This window comes from Emys orbicularis, chromosome 12, assembly GCF_028017835.1.
Source record: "Emys orbicularis isolate rEmyOrb1 chromosome 12, rEmyOrb1.hap1, whole genome shotgun sequence".
NCBI lineage: Eukaryota > Metazoa > Chordata > Testudines > Emydidae > Emys > Emys orbicularis.
This window is the reverse complement of record NC_088694.1, coordinates 33,749,268-33,772,380: the sequence shown is the minus strand read 5'-3', so window position 1 is coordinate 33,772,380 and position 23,113 is coordinate 33,749,268. Positions and strand designations below refer to the sequence as shown.

The 23,113-nt window shown below is 60.3% G+C and overlaps 1 pseudogene; it reads left to right on the top strand.

Moving 5' to 3' along the window:
* The first annotated feature begins 657 nt into the window (after positions 1-657).
* On the top strand, positions 658-15,618 carry LOC135886972 (von Willebrand factor A domain-containing protein 5A-like; annotated as a pseudogene).
* Positions 15,619-23,113: the final 7,495 nt, after the last annotated feature.

Sequence of the window (23,113 nt, the reverse complement as noted above, 5' to 3'; positions counted from 1 at the left end):
GACTAACCCCCCAGCGTGGCACTGGGAGCAAGGCCCAGAATGGGGGAGGGGTGGGAGTTTGGATTGGAACCAGAGCAGGAAATTCAGCACATTGTTGGTTCAGAACTGCCTCCGGATCCCACCAGCCTCAGCCCCCGCTCATGCCTGTCCAACCGCCCCCCGCCCGTCCATCTGACTGGCTGTCCATCCTCACCCCCTGCTCTGACTCCCCCTCCTTCCATCCATCTGTCCTCACCCCCATGCCTGTCCGACACCCCCTTCTGTCCATCCTCAGCCCCCCCCATATGCTCTGTCCACACACCTTCCTTCCTTCTCTCCGTCCATGCTCACTCCCCACACACACAGTTCTTCCCACACACCTTCTTCCTTCCGTCTGTCCGTCCGTCCAGCCCCATACACTCCCTTGGGAGGAGGGGTGTCCACCCCACACTGGCCAAGCTGGGGTTAACCACAGAGGCCCCGCCCCTGCCTCGGCATGCTCCAAGTGGCAGGTGTGGATAAAAGGAAGCGGGGAGGGGGGGAGGACACCTGTGCACTGTCGGGTCCTGTAGAGGTGCCGTCAGCCCTCCAGACATGAGTCTCCCCGGCATGCATGGGAGCTGTACGGGACATACTGGCCAGGGGGTAGGAAGCTGTTGGGGACAGTGGGATCTCAGGATGACCCTGTCTCTCCGGCAGGCACAAGAGCTGTACGGGGACGCGCTTGCCGGGGGACAGAGCTCGTTCTTGCTGCAGCAGGAGGGGGCCGGGGGTGATGTTTTCAGCTGCTCCCTGGGTAACCTGCCCCCCGGGGAGGAGGCGGCGCTGACCCTGCGCTACGTCTGCGAGCTGTCGCTGGAGCCCGACGGGGCCGCCCGCTACGTGCTGCCGGCCGTGCTGCGCCCCCGCTACACGCCCCATGGTGAGCCCCACAGATACCCCTGTGCCCCCCATGCGCCCCACAGTTAGACCCATGGCCACTTCACAGATCCTGCTGCACCCCCAGGGTACAATCTGCATTGCTGAATTGCTGTTCCCCTCCTTAATCCTCCAGCCCAGGGAGTCTTTTACACGGCTTTGCTGTGTGAACGCCAGGCCCCTCCAGGCTCTGCTCACACACAGCCACCAGTGTGCAAACACCACCCAGCTGAGATGCATGAAGCTCTCCCAGCCACACCGGAACCACACACACGGCAACATCTGCAAATTCTCCAGCCCCAGCCTCACACCCCAGAGACGTGCATGTTGTGCTGTCCAGTCCGGTCACTGTGCAGCACGAGCTCATTGATTAGTTCGTCAGGCCATCCCAGGGTAACGATCCTGCACCAGCCCTGCTGGGCTCAGACACATTCCCCAAACACTCCAGTCCAACCCGCTGGTTTAGATCGAACACTAAAGCGAGTTTAGTAGCTAGAGAAGGAAGGGTTGTAAGTGATCCCAAGTTATGGGGCACGAAGGTCGGAACTGGTTACATCAGAAATAAAAGGTAAACGCGCACTCTGCGTCCTGAACCGTTACCAGGCTAAGGGAAGGTTTGAAGCAGGCAGCTTTTCTCACCCTACAGGATGCTGCAGGCAGTTGCCAGTTCTGAGTGCACAGGCTGCAATTCCTTCCCAGCCTGGGACCGATCTCCCCAGTTCAGTCTGTCAAGCTTTCAGGAAAGAAGGAAGGGGGGGGGGGGGGGGAAGAGGTGCCCAGGTGTCGGTTTTCCCCCTTTTTATATCCTGACGCTTCTTACTGGGAAAGTCCTGGCTGGGTGATGTGGCTGGGCAGCTCCAGGGCATACGTGAAGGAGCAATTGTCCTTTGGGTGAATTGTAAATCTCTCGTTTACAGCTCCCCACTGGCAAATGGCCGGGGATGGTTGCATAGCACCTGGCTGGGTGTTGGTCACCCAGCCTCTGAGGTGCTTGTCTGTGGACATTTCTCAGATTTACAGCATGGTGCAGTTACAAACATAGAACAGAATCTCATAACGCCATATACGCACCTTTTAACAGGACAGTAATATTCAGCAGACCGTGATTTTTCAAGTGATACCTCACAAGGCAGACTTTGTTCCAGATTTATTGTCATCTTGTAAAAATGGGGACTGTTCTAGTGTAGACTGTCATGGCTTCCCTCTTCAAAACACTGTCGGCGTGTCAGTCACCCCAAGGCAGGGTGCGTTAAGGCCCATTTGAGTTTTGGCAGCATAATTCCCAAGTGTTTTTCTGATCTTACACAACTTTGCACAAGCATACGTGGTTATTTCATTTAACACTTTGGGGACCAGTCTAGCAATCTCATGAGTTAGCGCGTGTCTTTCCTGGCTTGTTGGAAAACACCGTTTTCTGTTCTTGCAGCACTGATATCACTTCTGTCGCTTCAACTGGTGTTATCTGCAGGTGGCTATTACTTACATTCTGGAAAGTATTACCTTGGCATTTAGCATCCAATCAATGAGGTGGTGTGCCTCAGTTTCCCTTTCTACACAGCAGATCATATTTGCCATGGCTTCTCCACCGTGATGGGTTTTAAGTCTGCTTGCATGCATTATCTGTGAAACAGCATTACCCTGAGGCTTCTTGAAATAATCTGTGTTCTTGTTTGCCACGTCCATCATTTTCAAGCATTGTGCCTATTTAACAGGGTTAAACATTAACACCAAGTTTCTCCTTGTAAAAGGGCGTTTGCACATATCGCTGTCACATCGCGCCTTTTGTTGATGTAGTCTGTCCCCGAGGTGGGTTTGGGTCAGACCCATTGTGTCATTTAACTCTTTAACCAAAGCTTTGCCTTCAATTAGTTACTGGCTCTTTCTTCACCTTAGGGTTCCCTTCGGTATCTGCTCTTAATCCAGCCCTGTCTCTGGGGCTGGTGAAGCAGCGCTGCAGGGGGCTCCCCCACATGGGCAGGCCCCCTCTGGAGCTGTGTCCCAACGCCATGGCGATGCACCCTCTGCCTTGGGGTTACCGTGTTCCCCTCGCCTTCCCCAGCCCACTTTTCTGTAACTAGCAGTATTCTCTCAGCTGCTTCCTTGGTGCTGCCCGTCGGGAGGGAAACCACCCCCGCCCCGTCAGCCAGGTTGTTGCATCTTCACTGACCCCTTTTCCCCAAGCCGAGTTTACATCCTGTCTTAGAGAGACCATCACTTTCCAGAAGTATGTCCAGACTGGTCGCCTGGAGAATACAACCGGACATCTACTCTAGGGGCTGGGGTGGGAGCCTGTCTGTCACCACCACCCCCCCATGTCCCCAAGGAGCTGGCTGTGAGACCGCTTTCCTCAGCTGCATGGTCCACCCTCTGACTCCGCTGCTGGAGTGGACAGGAGCTGAGGCTGCATTTCCCCCCCAAGCAACCAGGGTGAGGACAGTCATGTGCTAACAACGCTACTTCCCCACGAGGCTGGCCAGGCACAGCCAGCTGCTTACAGGGCCTGCCCGTTTTCTACAAAAATCCTCTCTCCGTTTTCCTTTCCTGGGACCCCCTCTAAGATCCCTTCCCTGGTGCCCTCTAGAGCGAGATTTATGGTTTGTTCAGCTGCAAAACTCTGCCAGTCACCACCTGGAACAGTGTCCTCTGTTATAGGCACTCTCTCCCGCTCCCTGGGATCAGAGGGAATGTTGCCTTCTGCTGTGGTACAGAAGCTGGTCTCAACCCCTCCCATGTCTGGAAGCGCGCTGCTCCCCCCCACCCCCTGCAGAGCAGAGAGCCTTTCTCGGTTTCCGTCAGCAGTCTCTGGGGCTTTCCCATTTCCCCCTGGGGTTCCGGCGCAGGATTCCTTCCTGTGACGGCAGCTTGCCACACTAACAACCTCAGCTGTGCAGAAAACATCATTCCCCACAAGGATGTCGACAGTTCCCACCTTCAATTCACTTGCTGAGCCATCAGATTCTGTGTGCACCTTGACTAAAGGCCCAGGCGTCTTGGCTCCTCCTGCTGGTAAAAGCTCTGCCATTTGACCTGGCAACATGTCACCTTCTTGCATGACTCTCTGTTTATCCACAGTAATCTGTGCACCTGTATCTTCCCATCCCAGGTGTTCCCTGTTACTAATTCTAAGTCTTAATACGTCACCTGTCTGGTTCTGCAGAGCCAAATCCCACAAAACCAATGTGGTTCGCTTCAGGTGCCTCAGAGGTTTCTGTGCTGAGCACAGCGGTACGAACATGGGCTGCCCATAGCTTGCTGTCCCTCCGCTCAGAGCAATGGTTTCTCAGGCGGCCAGTGGAATTACAGTGGCAGATGCTCCTCTGTTTTTACAGGAGGTTTGGGGTGGAGATTAGAAGAATGGTTTCGGGGGAGGTGCATGCCCAGCCCCCCAGTCACCCTCTTTTTTCCCCGAGAGAGAACGGGATCCCCCCTTTGCCCCAGGTTTAAACCCCAGTTTCTATGACTTGTTAGACATCTGAACTTGCTCAAAGATGTCATCCAAAGTGGCCATTTTTGTCACAGACTCCTCCCACAGACACTGCTTCGCATCATTCTCCCAGAGATCCCAGAAACATTCTTGGCCAATCAGATCTAGCAATTGTCCGAAATCTGCACCACTTTCACCCATTTCCTTCTCAGGTCATTCACCCTGTAAACATACTCCCAATGACTCACACCAGCATTCCTTTGAAGACCTCTACATTTTGTCCTACATACCTCAGGAGTAAATTGAAACTCTTTCAAAACAGTGTCCATAAACGTAGACTATGCCCAAGCATCCAGAAATGGCATTGCATTGGGTACATCCCGAGCTTTACCAGGCAGTTCTGCACTCCGTGTGAGCATTCACTTGCCCTCTGGAATCCCATGGGCATCACCCAGCTTTTCAGCAGTGGTGAAATATTCCTCCATACAGTCTGTTTCTATGTATACAGGCCCACAGCTGGTCCCAGTCCGAAACGTTTGGCGTTAAAGGGAGGTGCTGGTGACGCTGGGATTTCCTTCTGTTTGTCTAACGTTTCCAGCTGGCGTTTTCGCTCTTTCTCCTCGGCCTCTTTGCCTCTCAGCTCCAAAACGCGCTGATGTGCTGCTATTTCCGTGGCCGCAGTTATTTCTTTCTCCTTCAACTGAAGGTGAGCCTCGACCTTCAGTTCCAAGGTTCGCTGGTACACCTCTACCCCGATATAACGCGACCCGATATAAGACGAATTCGGATATAACGCGGTAAAGCAGAGCTCCGGGGGGGGGGGGGGGCAGGGCTGCATGCTCCGGCGGATCAAAGCAAGTTCGATATAACGCAGTTTCACCTATAACGCGGTAAGATTTTTTGGCTCCCGAGGACAGCGTTATATCGGGGTAAAGGTGTATGCTTTCTCCTTTCCTGCTACCCGCAGTTTGCACAGCACTAACCTTGCAACTGCATCATGCTCCTCATTTTTCTACCTTTCTGTGTCTATTTCCCTTTCCTGAAATAAGCGAAGAGAAAATAACAAAACTGGAACCTGTACCTCACACTTGAGCCCACTTAAAATCATCACACGGGTGCTCAAAGTGCAAACTTCACTCAGAGCAACAAGCTGTGCATATAACCCTGCTCTCACTGTGCCACTGTGACATTCCTGGATTGCTCAATCGCTGTTCCCCCTTAATCCTCCAGCCCAGGGAGTCTTTTACACGGCTTTGCTGTGTGAACGCCAGGCCCCTCCAGGCTCTGCTCACACACAGCCACCAGTGTGCAAACACACACACAGCTGAGATGCATGAAGCTCTCCCAGCCACGCCGGAACCACACACACGGCAACATCTGCAAATTCTCCAGCCCCAGCCTTGCACCCCAGAGACGTCCGGTCACTGTGCAGCTCGAGTTCATTGATTAGTTCGTCAGGCCATCCCAGGGTAACGATCCTGCACCAGCCTTGCTGGGCTCAGACACATTCCCCAAACGCTCCAATCCAACACGCTGGTTTAGATCAAACACTAAAGCGAGTTTAGTAAGCTAGAGAAGGAAGGGTTGTAAGTGATCCCAAGTTATGGGGCACGAAGGTCGGAACTGGTTACATCAGAAATAAAAGGTAAACGCGCACTCTGCCTCCTGAACCGTTACCAGGCTAAGGAAGGTTTGAAGCAGGCAGCTTTTCTCGTCCTACAGTAGTGGTTCTCAAACGTTTGTACTGGTGACCCCTTTCACATAGCAAGCCTCTGAGTGCCATCCCCCCTTATAAATTAAAAACACTTTTTTATATATTTAACACCATTATAAATGCTGGAGGCAAAGCGGGGTTTGGGGTGAAGGCTGACAGCTCACGCCCCCCCATGTAATAATCTCGCAACCCCCTGAGGGGTCCCGACCCCCAGTTTGAGAACCCTTGGCCTACAGGATGCTGCAGGCAGTTCCCAGTTCTGAGTGCACAGGCTGGACTTCCTTCCCAGCCTGGACCCAAGCTCCCCAGTTCAAAGTCTGCTAAGTGTTCACGTTGCCAGCAGGAAGGAGGGGGGGGAGAGGTGCCCAGGGGCCAGTTTTCCCCCTTTTTATATCCTGACCCTTCTTATTGGAAAAGTCCTGGCTGGGTGATGTGGCTGGGCAGCTCCAGGGCATACGTGAGCTGCCAACTGTCCTTTGGGTGAATTGTAAATCTCTTCTTTACAGCTCCCCCGCTGGCGAATGTAGCTCCCTGTACACCTAGCCCCCCCAACCCTGCTATGCACCCCCCAGTGAAACGCAGAGCCCTGGATAACTCCCCACACCCACAACTACATGCCCACTATGAGCCCCGTAGCCCCCCCCAACCTTGCTTTACCCTACATGGTGAGACCCATGACCCCCTGAACCCCCACTATGCACCCCATGGTGAGTGACCCCACAGCCTGAAACCCCATGAGATACCATAGCCCCTGCTACATACCCCCCAGGGAAAGACCCACATGGACCCTCATAGCCCCTTAACACCCCATAGGTCACTGCTATGTGCCCCACAGTTAATGCCCCCCCAGCCCTGCAATCCCTACCCCAGGGTATGTAACCCCCCTGGGCCCTCCCCCAATATCCCACGTCCCCCCATGCCCACCAATATCCCATGCTCCCCATCCTCCCCCCACTCTCCCAGTCCCCGGCCCTCACCCCGTGTCTCTCTGCAGGGTGGGACGGGGAGGACGTCACCCAGGGGGTCCCGCGGGTCCCCCCAGGGGAGCTGCCCTACACCCTGAGCCTGAGCGCCACGCTGCAGTCGCCCCACGGCATCGACCGTGTGCTCTCCAACTGCTCCCTCACCCCCCTGAGCTACAGGGCTGGGAACCAGACCACTGCCCAGGTAAGGGCTCGCCCAGACGCCTGGGTCCTGGCCATTGCCGCTGGGAGGGGCAGTGGGGGGGCAGCTCTGAGTGAAGGAGTGATGGGGGGCTCTGGGCTGAGGGGTGGGGGACAGGGCTGTGGGGGATTTGGGGCGAGGCTGGGGGGGCAGGTCCCAGGGGACTATGTGGGCATGGGTCCTATGGGGACATATACAGGGGTGGGAGCTCTGGGATGAGGCAGGGGGTGGGTCCCAGAAGGCCCAGGGCGGAGGGAGGGACGAGCGACACAAACGGATCCGGGGAATTCCCCAAGTTCTCTGGGGAAAATCTCGAGGGGCTGAGACCAGCCCATGGGGGTGAAATCCCAGGCATTTGATGCACCCTGGTTCCCTTCACTATCTGGGAATTTCCCTCTCCTTCATTTTCAGTGGAATAAAATGGGGGGGGGGAAATTTCACCCTCAAATTGGAAAGGTTCAGCCCCCCCCAAAATTCAGAAATTTGCAGTGTTTTCCCCGGGTGTTTTTCCCTCTCTCCCTCCCACCTAACCCGGGGGGCCCAGCCCAAGTTCCCAGGGGGTGGTGCAGCCCACATTCCCGGGTCGCCCCCTCCCCTCCGGCTCCATGGAGGATCACTGAGCTGGGCGCGAGAGCCAGCGGGACCCTGCCCCCCAGGAGCTGAAGGGAGGGGACTGTGTGTCTGTCACCCCCAGGTGTCGCTGGCCCAGGCCCCCCCGTGGGACCGAGACGTGGAGCTGCTGGTGCATTACGCGGAGCCGCACAAACCCAGCGCGGTGCTGGAGGCCGGGCTGCCCGAAGTGGAGCCAGGTGAGGGGGGGGTGTCCCGCACCCTGCTTCCCCTGGGTGGGGAGGGCTGTGGGGTGGGGATTAGGTGTGGGCGTTGAAGGAGCGGGGGATAGGATGTGTGAAGGGGATTGGGGACAGGATCAGGGGGTGGGCACTGGGGCGTGGGGGTCCAGAGCAGGGGCTCTTGGTAGGGCTGGGGGTAGGAGGGTGGGGTGCCTGGGAGGAGCCAGGCAGTGGGGTGCCCTGCAGATTTGGGGGGCATGGGGAAGAACATGGGATGGAAGGGCAGGCACTGGGGGCTGGAGATTGGGGGCGGTGGGGGATCTAGGGAAAGAGCTGTAGGAGGAGAGACAGAGGAGTGTGGGTGGGGCTCTGGGGCAGTCAGGGAACGCTGAGGGCTCTCACAGGGCTCGACCCCATGCCGGCCCCATTTGGGGCTGGCCCCATCTCCCCACAGGCTCCCTGATGGGCGACCCGGCCGTGATGGTGACCCTGCTGCCCAGCCTGCCCAAGGCATTGCCAGGCCAGAGCTCGGCCGGGGAGTTCATCTTTCTGCTGGACTGCTCCGGCAGCATGGCGTGCCCCATGGACGGCCTAGACTACTCGGCCCAGCGCATCGACAGCGCCAAGTTACGGCCAGTACTCCTGGGGGAATTCCGCACCAAAAAATTAAAAATTGTGCACACGTTTTAAAATTCTGCAACAATCTGCATTTTTTTGTCAAAATAACACAATATAATTATGACAGTTTCAATTATTTTGGTAATTTATTTCAAAATATCTGTCAGCAAGTACGTGTGTAACAACACAGACAACAAAAAGATTCTATTCCTTACTAGGCATATTAACACAGAACTTTGAGTAATTCATTTAACTACAATACAGAACCGTATTTCCCGCCCCCCTCAGAAGCAGCGCAAAGGCTTGGGGGAGTCAGGGGTAATGGAGGAGCTGAGGGAGAGGGAAGGAGCCTGGAGTGAACTGGGAGGGTTGTTGGGTGTGGATGGGAGAAGTATGTAACAGGTTTTTTGGGGGGAGTGGCAGATTGTTGGGGAGTTGGGGAGCCTCCCCCATGCAGATCCTGGCTGACCCCAAGCCTCTCCCATTCAGTCAGCCACATCTGCCCCTGTCCCCCTCCCCACACCCATCCCCATGTGTTCCTGCATCTCCCCTACCCCCTTTCCCATGTGGCCTTGCACCTCCACTCCCATTCAGCTCCTGGCTCAATGGTGTCACCCCACTAGCTCCTGAGCCTCTGCCCCAGTCTGTCCCCCCCAGCAGCCGCATATGCCCCCCTCTGTCTGTCCTAACCTGGCTCTGCCAGCAGGGTGCTGTGATGAACTTCTACTCCTGGGGGAATTCTGCAGCACTGGGCACGCATAGAAATTTTTTTCCCCACAGAAAATACATTCTGCCCCAGAAGTGCTACAGTTATGCTGTTTGCCACAACAGCTGGCTGAGTTCATGCTGCTGGCTGCTCTGGCACCACGGCGGCCTCTGGTGGCTGAAAGGCGGAACTGCAGCACTTCTCAGGCAGAAATGTATGTACATGAGTTCTGCGCGTGTGCAGTGGTGCAGAATTCCATCAGGAGTAACCCTGGCAGGAGGCCATGCTAGATGGGCCGGTGGGACAGAGCCGGGGGGAGCAGCCCAGGCTGGCTGGGCCGGTGGGGCAGAGCCAGGGGGAGCAGCCCAGGCTGGCTGGGCCCGGAAGGCCTGAGCTGGGGGAAGAGCAGCCTAGGCTGGCTGGGCCCATGGGGCAGAGCCGGGGGTGGGAGGGAGCAGCCCAGGCTGGCTGGACCCAGGGGGCAGAGCTGGGGGAGGGAGGGGGCAGCTCAGGGTGGCTGGACCTGGGCGGTGACTCCGTCCATCTCTGTCCATCCCCAGGAGACCCTGGTCCTGCTGTTGAAGAGTTTGCCCTGGGCTGTTATTTCAACATCTATGGCTTTGGGTCTTGGTTTGAGTCCTTCTACCCATGAGTCAAAGGGGCAGGGCAGGGAGGGGGCTGGTTGGGTTAGGGGGCAGGGCTGGTTGGGGTTGGGGGCAGGGTGTCTGTGGGCTGGGGGCAGGGCTGGCAGGGACAGGGCTGGCGGGAGGCAGGGCTGGCTGGGATTGGGGTGTCCCTGGGCTGGCAGGCGGTGGGGGTGGCTGGGGTTGGGGTATCCCTGGCTCCAGCTGTCCCGGCCCCTGACCCCTCAGCGCCCTCCACAGGCAGAGCGTGGGATACACCCAGCAGACCATGGCCGAGTCCCTGCAGCGCGTCCAGCAGCTCCAGGCTGACCTGGGGGGCACCGAGATCTTGGCACCGCTACAAGCCATTTACTGCAGCCCCTGCCTGGATGGGCATCCACGCCAGGTACCAGGGGCAGCAGCTGGGCGTCCTGGGGGCTCGGAGAGGGGCTGGGGGAGCCAAGAGAGGTTGAGGGGGGCTTTCAGAAGGGAATGGGGCCGGGGAGGAGAAACTCAGAGACTTTCAGGCCAGAAAGAACCATCCTGATCATCTCATCTGGCCCCAGCCCCCCACCCCCCTGTGACAGCTCCAGCCCCTAGGGCTGAGTCACCGATGCCCCCAAACCCTGATTTACAGACGTCAGGTCCCAGAGTCCCCCTAGTTACTCCTGTTCAAACCAGCAAATGCCCCAGCTGCCGAGGGGGATGAACCCCCCAGAGTCTCTGCCAATCTGACGCTGGGGAAAATCTCTTCCCCACCCCACATGTGGGGGTCAGTGAGCCCCGAGCGTGGGGGTGAAACCCCTCCCCCCCGCAGCCAGCCCCTGGGAAGGATTCTCTGCCCCTCAGCTCTCTTGAGGAGGCTGTTCCTGAACTTCCCGGGGGGAGACCCTCAGAGAGGGGCAGGGGGCTTTGGGGGCAGCTGACAGGGGGCCAAGGGGGGCGCTTGGAGAGGGGCTGGGAGCTGGGGGGCAGCTGATGGGGGCTTTTGAGGGGGCTCAGAGTAGGACTGGGGCCAACCAGGGGCCGGTGCCCCTGGGGGTGTGAGCAGGGCGTGGCAGGCAGGAGCCGGGCAGGGTACTTCTGTGTAGAGCTGGGGGGGCAGCGCTGGGTGCTGCGCTCAGCTCTGGGGGGGCGTCCTGCAGCTGGGGGGCAGGGAGGGCACGTGGGGGCATCAGGAGGGTCCAAGAAAGGTGCCCACAGCTGTCAGGCAGGTTAGTGTCTCCAGGGGCTGGTGAAAAGGTGACAGGTGCGGGTTGTGGGTCACAGTTAGAGACCGGGGAGAAGGTTGGGGTCCCCGTCTGTCAGCCCCCCCCCCCTCCCGGGGAGATGTCTGGGAGAGGAGGGAAGGGGGCTGAGGGGGTTTATGGGGCTGGGGATCTCCAGGAGGGGGCTCAGTGGGGAAGATTCTCTTGGGGCTTCCCCCATTCCCAGGGGGAGAAGGGTCTCCGGGGAGATTTGGGGTCCCCGGCTCTGACAGCGTCTCTCCCCCGCCAGCTCTTTGTGTTCACGGACGGAGAGGTGAGGAACACCCAGGACGTCATCGCTGAGGTGAAGCGTCACCGGGGGGCCCACAGGTAATGGGGCACCTGTCCCCCCAGTGCCCCCCAACCCTGACCCCCCCCAGCCCTGACCCCCAACCCTGATCTCCAGCCTCTCTGCCATGGGGACCTCTGCCCCTATCATCTCCCCAACTCTGCTTTCCTGCCCTGCCACCCCATTTCCCTCAGCCCTACTGGCCCCTCTCCAACTGCGCTGCCCCCACCCCAGCACTGGCTGTGCCCCCCAGCTCTGCCCCTCTCCCTCCTGTCTCTGCCCCCCTGAAGGTGCTTCTCCTTTGGCATTGGGGAAGGGGCCTCCATGGCTCTGGTCAAAGGCATCGCCCGGGCAGCAGGGGGCAGCGCCGAGTTCATCACGGGCCAGGACTGCATGCAGCCCAAGGTGAGAACCCAGGAGTCCGGGCTCCCCCGCTCTAACCCAGCAGACCCCACTCCCCTCCCAGAGCTGGGAGAGAACCCAGGAGTCCGGGCTTCCAGCCCCCCTACTCTAACCCGCCAGTTCCCACTCCTCTTCCAGACTGGGGATAGGACCCTGGTGTCCTGGCCCCACCCTGTGTGTGCCGGTCTCTCCCCCAGGCCCTGCAGTCTCTGAAGCGGGCCCTGCAGCCGTTCGTGACTGGGATCTCACTGAGCTGGGATCTGCCCCCTGGGATGGAGGCGGCGCTGCTGGGCCGGGGCCCTGAGGTGATCTTCCCTGGGCAGCGGTGCCTCATCTACGCCCAGCTCCGCTGGCAGCCCCAGGTGAGAGAGTGAGGCCCCCCTCCCTCCCCCAGGACGCCCCCAGGGCTCGGGATCAGTGACTGAGCCGGGAACCTCCCACCCCCTCCTAGGTGATAACTCTGACCCCCTAACGATGGCCATTGAGCTGGGGGCTCTGTGCTACCCAGCCCCATTGATCTAATGGGGATCGTTAACTCTGACCCCTAACAAGGGATATTGGGCTGGAGTTCTCTGTGCTACCCAACCCCATTGATTTTCTCCCCCCTCACACTGCCCTTCTGACCGCCTTTCTCTGCCTGCAGCCCCCAGACACTGCCGTGGGGGGCGTCACCCTGCAGTACTGCATCCAGGACCAGACCTACAAGGAGATGCTGCAGTTCCCCCTGCAGCCACAGGATGGAGACAGGTGACAGCAATGCTCCCTGGTCCCCATCCTCCCCAGGCCACTGGGTCCTGTCCCCCACATCCCCACCCCCAACAGAATAGAGATGGGAGGGGACCTGCCCCAGGTCACAGAAGGAAGCAGGAGTCCTGACTCCCAGCCTCCCTGCTGTGACCACTAGACCCCACTCCCCTCCTATAGCCAGAGATAGAACCCAGGAGTCCTGGCTCCCAACCCCCCCATACACTATCCCACTAGCCCCTGCTCCCCTCCCCACGGTGGCAGGAACCCAGGCGTCCGGGGCTCACCCCGTAAGTCTCTGTCCTCGGCACAGGCTGCCCGTTCACCGGCTGGCAGCCAAGTCACTGCTGCTGGAGCTGGAGGGGGCCATGGACACCGGGTCAGAGGGGGACCGGCGCCGGGTGCTGGAGACCAGCCTGAGCTCGGGGGTCGTCTGCTCCCTCACGGCCTACGCGGGGGCAGCCGGTGCAGGGACCGCTGGTGAGACGGGACATCCCGCTGGCAGGTAACCCTGGAGGGGCCGGGGATCCCGGCACCAGGTGCGGTGGGGGGAGAAGGCTCAGGTGGGTGGGGGAACCTGGCACCGGGGGAGAGGGGGGACAGGGAATTCTAGCACGGGGGATCCCAGTGTGAGAGGAGGGACCCAGAAGCATGGGGGGGGTATCATGGTTATGGGCTAATGTCCCTTTGCCCCCCTCCCTGCCCCAGCTCCCATGGGGTTGTGCTGCCTCCTCCCTGCCCTCCCAGGGTCCTGCCCTCATCCATGGGGTGCCCCTGGGGCTGGAGGAAGGGTCCCGGCTGGGGGGAAGCTGTGGGGGAGGGGCTGGATCTGGATCTGGGGAGTCACAGCCCGGCGGGGGAGGGACTGGAGCCGGGGGGATCCTGGCTCAGAGGGAGCTGGCGGGAGAGGAGGATGGGGCTGGGTGCGGGGAGGGGGTCCCAGCTAGGGGCAGGGAGGAGGGGTCCCAGTGGTGCATTGGCTCTGGATGCTGGGGGAAGGGGTTCTTCCTTCCCTTAGCTTGTCTCTGTCTGTCTCTGTGTCCGTCTGTCCCTCCGTCTGCCCCCCCAGGCTTCAAGGCTGCGGCCAGAATGCAGCACATGCAGCGTCTCCCCCGGGCGCTATATGGATCCTGCCCGCCCATGGCCAGATGCGCTCCCCGTGCGCTCGGCTGCCCAATGCCAGTGCCCCTCCTCGGGGCCAGGGACCACCTCGCCATGAGCTGCGCCCCCCCACGTGCTCCCCCAGCCCAGAACCATCCGTCTCCCCCCCGCACCCAGAGCTGAGCCAGGGGAGCCCACAGTGAAAGGGCAACCGCAGGGAGTCCTGGGAACACGCCTCGCCGGATGCCGCGGCCCGCCAGGTGAGGGGGGCAGGGGCTGGGAGTCAGGGCGCCGGGCGGGGGGCGAACGCCAGGATGACGCTTCCTCGGGTCCAAGACAGACGTGCCCTGATGGTCCCGGAGCTGGGCAAGTGTTTAACGGCCACATCCCAGCCGAAGGAACTTCCTGGGCAAAACACCGGTGTGACGCTGGGGGAGGGGGAATCTGCAGCTGGGTTTTTTAAGTGCCATGACGCAAATGATCTTGCAACAAAATGAAAAAAAAAAAATAAGGAAACTCCCAGGCAATAAACTCTGTGAAGCTGGAATTTGGGGTGTGAGTTTGTATCAAGCGGCTAAAGTTTGTGGGGGGGCAAACTGGGTGGGCGGGGCGGGCAGGGGGAATCAACCTGGACAGGCCATGTCACTGTTCTGTAACCATCTCCCCACGTCTCTCTCTAGAGAGGGCACTGGAGGAGTCTCCCCTGCTGAGGCTGGTGTCTCTGCAGAATGCTGATGGCTCGTGGGACCTGGACCCCCGGCTGGCCGCGGCGCTGGGGGTGAGTGAGACTGACGCCAGGGGGAGGATGCCCAGTCGGGTGAGTGCAGGGGGCGAGGGAAAGGGGAGAGATGGGGGGCAGGTGCCATGAGTTGAGCCTGTTCTCTGCTCCCAGATGAGACTGTGGGTGACCCAGACTAAGGGGGCGGGTCTGAGGGCAACTGGATCAAATGACCCTTGAACCTGGAGCCCAGTGGGCGAGACAGGCCCAGAGTGGGGGTCTGAGACCCCACTTACAGGTGGTCAGAGCATTGGATCAAGAGGCCCCAGGGCTGGGGGGGGGAGACATGGAGGGCCCCAGGCCGGGCCTGCTCTGAGGCTGTCTCCCTACCCCCGGGCATGGCACTGGGCATATGGGTAGGGGGTCCACGGTGCTAGGGCAGGGGGGCTGGGAACCCTCTGATTCTGGGGAGGGGGCGGGAGCACTGGATTGGGGGGACCCCAGGGTGAGGGCATGGGGGCAGCACTGGGGGGGCAGGGGAGTCCCCAGGGCAGGGGGATGGGGGCAGCACTGGGGGGGGGCAGGGGTCTCCAGGCTGGGCGCTGTCTCAGACTGTCTCTCTTCCTCCTCCCCGCCCATTCCTGCCCCCAGGATGTGCCCCCCGGCGTCTGGGCCACGGTGCTGGCCGTGGTCTGGCTGCACAGCCGGGCCGCAGGGCAGCGCGATGAGTGGGAGCTGCTAGAGGCCAAGGCTGTGGGCTGGGTGCAGAGCCAAGCAGGTGAGATGGGGTCCGGGGCAGGGCCCAGGGTCTCGACTGGAGAGACCCTGCCTCATGGGAACCCCACAGCCCAGCCCCCCTCCGAGACCCCCTGCCCCAAGGGCTCACAGGGCCCCCATCCCTGAGAGCCCTGCCCCCCAGGTTCTACAGCCCAGCCCCAGCCTGGCCCCCCAGAGCCCTCCAGTCCCATGACAGTCTCCCTGCTCGCTGTCCCAATCCCGGCTCCCGCCCAGGTCCCCCATTCTGTGAGCTCTCTGCCCTTTGCCCCGACCCTCCCTGTTCCCCAGGCTGGTGTCTCCCCCTGACCCCTCTCTTGTTTCAGGGCCTCAGCTGAGTGAGGGCCTGGAAGCCGCCAACGCCCTGCTGGGCTTCAACGTTGGCCCTGCCATCTTCGAGCTCTGAGCTCCCCCTGTACCCGCCCCCCAAGCTACCCTGGGCCTCTGACCTGGAGCTTGGAGGCCAGAAGGGGGCACTGGGGGGCAGCCCCACCTGGCCGGCCTGTGCCTAGCCTGGAGCTAACCCCCAGCTGGGATCCCACCGCTGCCTCCAATTCGGATGCATCTGCTTCCTGCTAGCTGAAGAGGAGAACTGGGCTCCACCCCAGACTGGCTGTAGCCTTTATTTTTATTTAGCATAGAGTTAGTGATGTTATCTTACCCCACCGTGGGTTCGGCTCTGGTGGCCACAGTTTCAAGCTCAACAGAGGGAAAGACCCCTCCGCTACTTGGTTCAGACTTAGAGCCTCTACGTACATCACGGTCGCTTTTTCACAGCATGACCCGTCGGCACGTCTGTCTCATGATCTTGTGACATAGAGTCGCTCTTTGGTCACTTACTTATGTCAAGCATCTCTTACGCCTAGGGCGTCGTATGGCTAAGCTGGCATCTCACAGCTGTTGTGATAAATAAAGGGGGGGGGGGTAGCTCCCTTTGATGGACACCCAGCCAGCCAGTTAGCTGTAAAATCCCTCTTACTTGCTTTACCTGTAAAAGGTTAAAAAGTCCCCCAGGTAAAGAAAAAAAAAGTGGGCACCTGACCAAAAGAGCCAATGGGAAGGTAGAACTTCTTACAATTGAGAAAGAAACTTTCCCTTTGTCTGTTGTTCTCTCTGGGCTGGAGGGTCAGAGCAGCCATGCTATAAGCAGCTTAAGCCAGGTATGATTATAAATCATCAGATCATGCCTAGAACTACTTATCTCAACTCCAAATGTGTAACTAGATCAGAATGTTCAGCTAGCCGCGATTAGGGTTATTTCTTTTATTTCTTATTGACTTGTGGACTCCTCTGTGCTAACCCCAGGTGCTTTTGTTTTGCTTGTAACCTTTAAGCTGAACCCCCAAGAAAGCTATTTTGGGTGCTTGGTTTTTGGAATTGCTCTTTTAAAAGCTAGCAAAAGCCTAAGTTCCAGATGTATTTTCTTTCTTTTTGTTTTTAATTAAATTTACCTTTTTTAAGAACAGGATTGGATTTTTGGTGTCCTAAGAGGTTTGTGCATATGCTGTTTGATCAGCTGGTAGCCACAGATAATTTCCTTTGTTTCCTTCTCAGCTCTTCCCCAGAGGGGTGTGTGTGTGTGAAAGGACTTGAGGGTACCCCCCAGGGAGGAGTTCCCAAGTGCTCCTTCCTGCGCTCAAAGGGTTTTTTGTTGTTGTTGTTGTTTTGCATTTGGGTGGTGGCAGCGTTTACCAGTCCAAGGTCAGAGAGAAGCTGTAACCTTGGGAGTTTAATACAAGCCTGAAGTGGCAAGTATTAATTTTTAAAATCCTTGCGGGCCTCACTTCTGCACTCAGAGTGACAGAGTTGGAATTCAGCCTTGACAACTGTGGACACCGTGTTTCAGCCCTGCTTTACTTACATACCTAATGTCCACGTATCCTTCTAAATCCCAACTGGTCCCCTGTGTCTCCACCCGTACAGCCTACCTCTGATAATGACCCGGAACGGAGCATCTGAGTTAATCATAACGTCACCCGGCGCAGCACTGACCCCATGGCCCCGTATCCCCCATGCCACTCCCAGCCGCCACCGCCTCTCTGCACTGGGGGGCGTCCTCAAGAGCAACACCACCACTGTTTGTTTTTCCAAATAACCAAGGGGTCCCTATATAGCCCCACTGAGGCAGCCATGTCTCGGTGCCATGCGAAGAGACCCTGTATAACCAGCCCCACCCCAAGGCAGCCGCATCTCAGAGCTGGGCAAGAGGTTCCTATGTAACCAGCCCTCATGCCCCACTCCAGAGGTGGCCTCATCTCAGCACTGGGTGAGGGGTCCCTGTATAACCTGCAACCCCCCTCTCCCCCACTCCAGGCAGCCGCATCTCTGCGCCCGGCCTCACTGACCCTGCCCTGGGTTTCAGTTTTCTGATGCTAAATGGGGAGGAATTTCTCTGCCAGCCTCTGGCCGCCAGCTGGCCCCATTGAATCAATTTTCAGGTCGGTTCTGTGCCAGAACTAGGCTCTGATCCAGCCCCAGGGCGGGGCCTGGCAGCTGGGGGGAGGATACAGCACAGGGCCTGTCCCCTCTAGGGGGCGCCGGCTCCCATCCAGCCCCAAGGCAGGGCCCAGCTGGCTCGGGGCGTCCAGGCCCCCTCCGCCAGCCTCGCTCGGCCTCACCCCTCCTCAATAGGTGAATCCAGCCACTGTGCCCCGCACCCGAGTGCTGGGGGGGGCGCTGGGTCAGGGAGGGGCCCATGGGGCAGAGGGCCCTGCCCCTCCCCCCCCCCCGCACATTGGCAGCCCAGGCACGCAGCAAGCCACATAAAGGAGCATTGATCCCCCCCCCCCCCCCGCCTTGGCACCGCCAGCCCCATTCACATTGTTCCCATCCCTCGAGCGGCCCCGCGCAGGGAGCGAGACACTGCCCGGGGCTGCGGGCCAAGGGCTGGACCTCGGCGTCCCCCAGGTGGGGCGACAAAGCTCACCCACCCAGCAGGGTGTCAGATGCGCCTAGATGGCCCTGAGCTTCCCTGCTCCCCACTAGTGCCCCTCACTCCCGACACACAGCCCCCTGCTAGCCCAGCCCTGGGCTTCCCCACCCTCCCCCCGAGCTCCGCCAGTGCTCCTCACTCCCAACCCACAGCCCCCTGCTAGCCCAGCCTTGCCCCGCCCCTACCCAGCCCTGCCGGTACCCCTCACTCCCGACCCCGCAGCCCCCTGCTAATCCAGCCCTGGGCTTCCCCCCAAGCTCCGCCAGTGCCCCTCACTCCCGATCCGCACCCCCTGCTAGCCCAGCCCTGCCCCGCCCCTACCCAGCCCTGCCGGTGCCCCTCACTCCCGACCCGCAGCCCCCTGCCAGCCCAGCCCTGGGCTCCCCCCGACCCACACACTCACGTAGCCTGCATGGGAATATTTCATTTCCCCAGCAGAGGTCAGTGTTCATTCCAGCCCCACACCGCAGTCCCGCCCACTCCCGCTAGGGGCGCTGTTCCACTGGCCGTGCAACAGCAGCCAGTTTCCCCTGGGCTGGCATCTTCAGGACCAGCTCATACTTCATTTAATTAAATAGAATAAATCAGCAGCGAAGCAGCCACAGGTGTTGACTCAAATCCCAGGCTGTTCAGGGAGGGGCCGAGACAGTGAACTGGGGATAGAACCCAGGCATCCTGGCTCCCAGCCCCTGCCCCACACTAACCCATTACAGCTCACTGCCCTCCCAGGGTGGGGCAGAGAACCCAGGAGTCCTGGCTCCTGGCCCAGCTGTTCTAACCACTGGACTCCACTCTTTTGGGGGGCAGCTAGGATACAGGAGGGGAAGGAAGTTCTGGACCCCAAAGGGTTAATTGTGCCCCCTTGCCCCACTCCCTGGGGGGGGTCTCCCACAGCCCCCTCTCCCCCTAGCTCTGGCCCCTTTAAATCGCTGTGGCCTGGCTCACATGCTCAGCCAAGTGCCCTATTTTTAGAGCCGGTTCTTGTCTTCAATCCGACCCCCCTCGGCTTGTTTTGCAGCTTCCCCTGCCAGCTCCTCGGAGCCCTGGCCAAGGAATCCAGGCGCCTCCTGCCTCCTCCCCGCCGCCCCACGCACAGGGCTCCGCCGGTGCCCCTCACTCCCGACCCCCAGCCCTCCTACACTGGTGCCCCTCAGACCCTGCTAGCCCAGCCCTGGGCTCCCCCCCACCAGCTCTGCGGGTGCCCCTCACTCCCGACTCGCAGCCCTCTCACACTGGTGCCCCTCGCTCCTGCCCCTCAGACCCTGCTAGCCCAGCCCTGGGCTTCCCCCTGCCCCACATCAGGACAGGAATGCAAAGGCCTAGATTGCACAGTGTCCACTAGGACAGAGTTTGTGTTTTTGTAGGTCCTACTCAAACTGTGGCTGCAGTGTCTCTCTCCACACGGCAAGGGGTTAATAATCCAGGCGCCCCACCCAGGCTGAGCTGCGATTCGGGATGGGGGGGGGGGGGGCTGATGTTTTTAAAGTGGCTCCGGGCCCATGACTCTGTGTTCACAAAGGGAACACGATGTTCAGGCCGAGAGTCTGGGGCGGGGGAAGGGAGCACCGAGGGCGGGAGCTAAACGGAAGGGGGGAGGGGAAGGGACAGGAGGGGGTTGAGGGTGTCAGAGGGAGGTTGCGGGGGCGGGCGCTGAGGGGCTGGGTCAGAAAGAGGCTCTCAGTGCTGGGATGGGGGGTGACACTTTTCTCTCCTGGTGGGGCAGCTGCCCCGTACCTCCCCACTGTCCCCGCATTGGCCTCTGGCCTTGCCCCCCCCAGGCACTTGGGGGGCTAGGATGTGACCAGAGCGGGAACCCCCCCAGTTCAATCCCCCCAGTGCAGTTTCCCTTCCCGCCCCCCAACAACCCCCACTGCACCCCCCTTCCCACACACACCCTGGGACCCCTGCAGCCATTTCTGCGTGGAAGGTTCAATCCAGCCGTGGTTCAGCCGGGAAATCCCCTCCCCCTAGCCCCCCCACAACGAGCCTGGAGGTGGCCGGGGACTCGCCCTCAGCAGTGTGGGGCCCAGGACCCTGAGCCGTGCGGGCCGGTGGGGGAAGGTTCCTGTGGCCGGTTGGGGCGAAAGATCCGGCAATTCCCCACGCTAGCTTTGGGTGCCCCAAGGGGTTCTCAGATACTGGGTCAAACTGGGCCGGCCAGAGCCGAGCAGCCAAACAGCTCAGAGCTCCTTTGCTCCAGCTAACAGACGGGCCCGTCTGTCCGGGGGGGCCCAGCCTTCCCGGGGGGGGGTTGGACGGGGACTGGCCTCCAGAGGCCCCAGACGCCTACTGGGGAGTGTTTCGCATGTAGGAACTGGGATGTCCTGTGGCCCCGTCGGAATAACTGCGCCTGACGCCGGCTCAAAAACCGCCCTGTGATGACGGATGCCGGCCCGCTGGGTCCCAGCCTCTAAGCAAAATCCTTGCGCGGCCGTGGCCTGCACAGCCCGCCTGGCTCGCCGGGAGGGGTAGCGCAGCCAGGAAAAGCCCCACTGGAGGGAGCGAGATGTGGGGCTCCGCCCAGAGCGGGACCCCAGGAGCCGGGGGGGGGTGGGGGGGTGCTGAGTGGCCCCTGACAGGGGAATAGGCGCAGCCGCCCTGAGCTGAGACAGGAGGATAAATGGAGGGTGGCCGGCTGGGTGCAGGAATGTGGGTGCGGCGGGGGGGTGGAGGGCTGGCCACGTGGGTGGGGGGTGGCCCTGGGCTCTGGGGACAGCTGGCTGGGTGGAGGCTGTGGGGGGATGGGGTTGGAGGGTGGGGGGCGGGAGAAGGGGGTGAGTGGATGGATGGATGGACTGATGGATGGATGGACAGACGGATGGATAGATGCGGGGAAGGAGATGGATGGATGGGAGAGACGGGGTGGATGATTGGAGAAGAAGGATGAATGTTTGGGAGTGAAGGGGTAGACAGACAGAGATATGGATGGATGGATGGGGGAGATGGATGGATGGATGATGCAGGGGAAGGGTGGATGGATGGATGGATGGATGGATGAATGAATGCAGGGGAAGGGTGGATGGATGGATGGATGGATACCGGGGAAGGGTGGACGAATGGATGGAGAAGAAGGATGGATGGATGAGGGAGATGAATGAATGGGGGGAGGGGATGGACGGACAGATGGGTGGTGGGGTAGATGGATGGATGGATGGATGGATGTGGGGGAGGGGTGGATGGATGGATGGGGGTGGATGGATGGATGGATGTGGGGGAAGGGTGGATGGATGGATGGGGGAGGGGATGGACGAACAGATAGATGGGTGGTGGATGGATGGATGGATGGGGGAGATGGACAGACGGATGGATGGATGATGCGGGGGAAGGGTGGATGGATGGATACCGGGGAAGGGTGGACGAATGCATGGAGAAGAAGGATGGATGGATGGATAGATGGATGGATGGATGGATGGGGAAGATGAATGAATGGGGGGAGGGGATGGACGGAGAGATGGGTGGTGGGGTAGACGGATGGATGGATGGATGGATGTGGGGGAGGGGTGGACGATGGATGGATGGGGGTGGATGGATGGATGTGGGGGAAGGGTGGATAGATGGATGGGGGTGGATGGCGGAAGGGATGGACAGACAGATGGTTGGGGGAGATAGATGGGGGAGATGTACGGATGCATGGATGGGGGAGGAGATGGACGAACAGATGGGTGGGGGGTGGACAGACGGATGGATGGGGGAGATGGACAAATGGATGGATGATGCGGGGGAAGGGTGGACAGATGGATGGATGGATGGATGGATGGAGGGGAAGGGTGGACGGATAGATGGGTGGGGGAGATAGATGGGGGAGATGGACGAACAGATGGGTGGGGGGTGGACGGACGGATGGATGGGGGAGATGGACGGCTGGATGGATGATGCGGGGGAAGGGTGGACAGATGGATGGATGGATGGATGAGGAGAAGGGTGGACGGTTAGATGGATGGGGGAAATGGATGGATGGGATGGACAGACAGATGGGGGGTGGACGGGGGGAGGGGATGGACGGACAGATGGGTGGGGGCGAAGGGCACATCTGGCTGGCTGCCAGGAAGGGCTGCCCATGGTGGGTCCCTCAGGCAGTGCCCCACACACTGGTCCCACAGGGACCCTGGTCCAGGACTGAGTGGGTGATGGGAGCCAGCCGCACCCATGGCGGCCCCGCTGCACACTCCAGGGGCCAGTCCCCTCCCCTCACATGCCCCCCAGACTGGTTCCCCCCCCCCCCCCCCGATCTGACCCATGGGCCCATCCGTTCCAGCAGAACAGCTAGTGCAGGGAGCCAGGATGCCTCGATTCTATCCCTGAATTTGGCAGGGGAGGCAGGGAGCCAGGACGCCTGGGTTCTATCCACTGGGTTTTTTTCCAGGGGGTGGGGCTGGGAGCTACAGCCTGTTTTGTGATGGTTGGGGGCACACAGAGCTGGTGAGGGGGCCTATGCCCTGGCCCGTGGCTGAGGATCCGGGAGGAGCCGGCTGTGCTGGCTGGTGCAGGGCGGGGTGGGGCTAGACCCAGACCGGTCCAACCGGATGGACGGGGATAAGGCATTGGGGGGGGGGGGGGGACAGCGCCTGCCGTGGGGTCCTTCCCCAGCAGGGGGCCCAGCCCCAATCCAGCCAGCGTGGGGTGGGACTCCCTAGGATGGGTCCCCATCCCCTCACTCTGCCCCCTCCTCCTCCCCTCACTCTGCCCGCTGCCCCCCACCCATGCCCTCCCCCATACTGCCCCCTCTGCGTCCTCCCGCTCTGCCCCGTCCTGCCCCCTCCCCATACTCCATCCTGTCCCCCCACTCTCCCCCTCCACCCATACTGCCCCCTCTGCCTCCCCACACTCTGCCCCTCCCCCTTCTGCCCCCCCCACTCTCTGCCCTCTCCCTGTCTCCACCCCCACTCTGACCCCTCCCCACTCCCACTCCTCGTCCCCTCCCCCCATGCCAGCGCTGTAGCAGGGAAGTCCCCTCCGCCGCCCCCCCGCC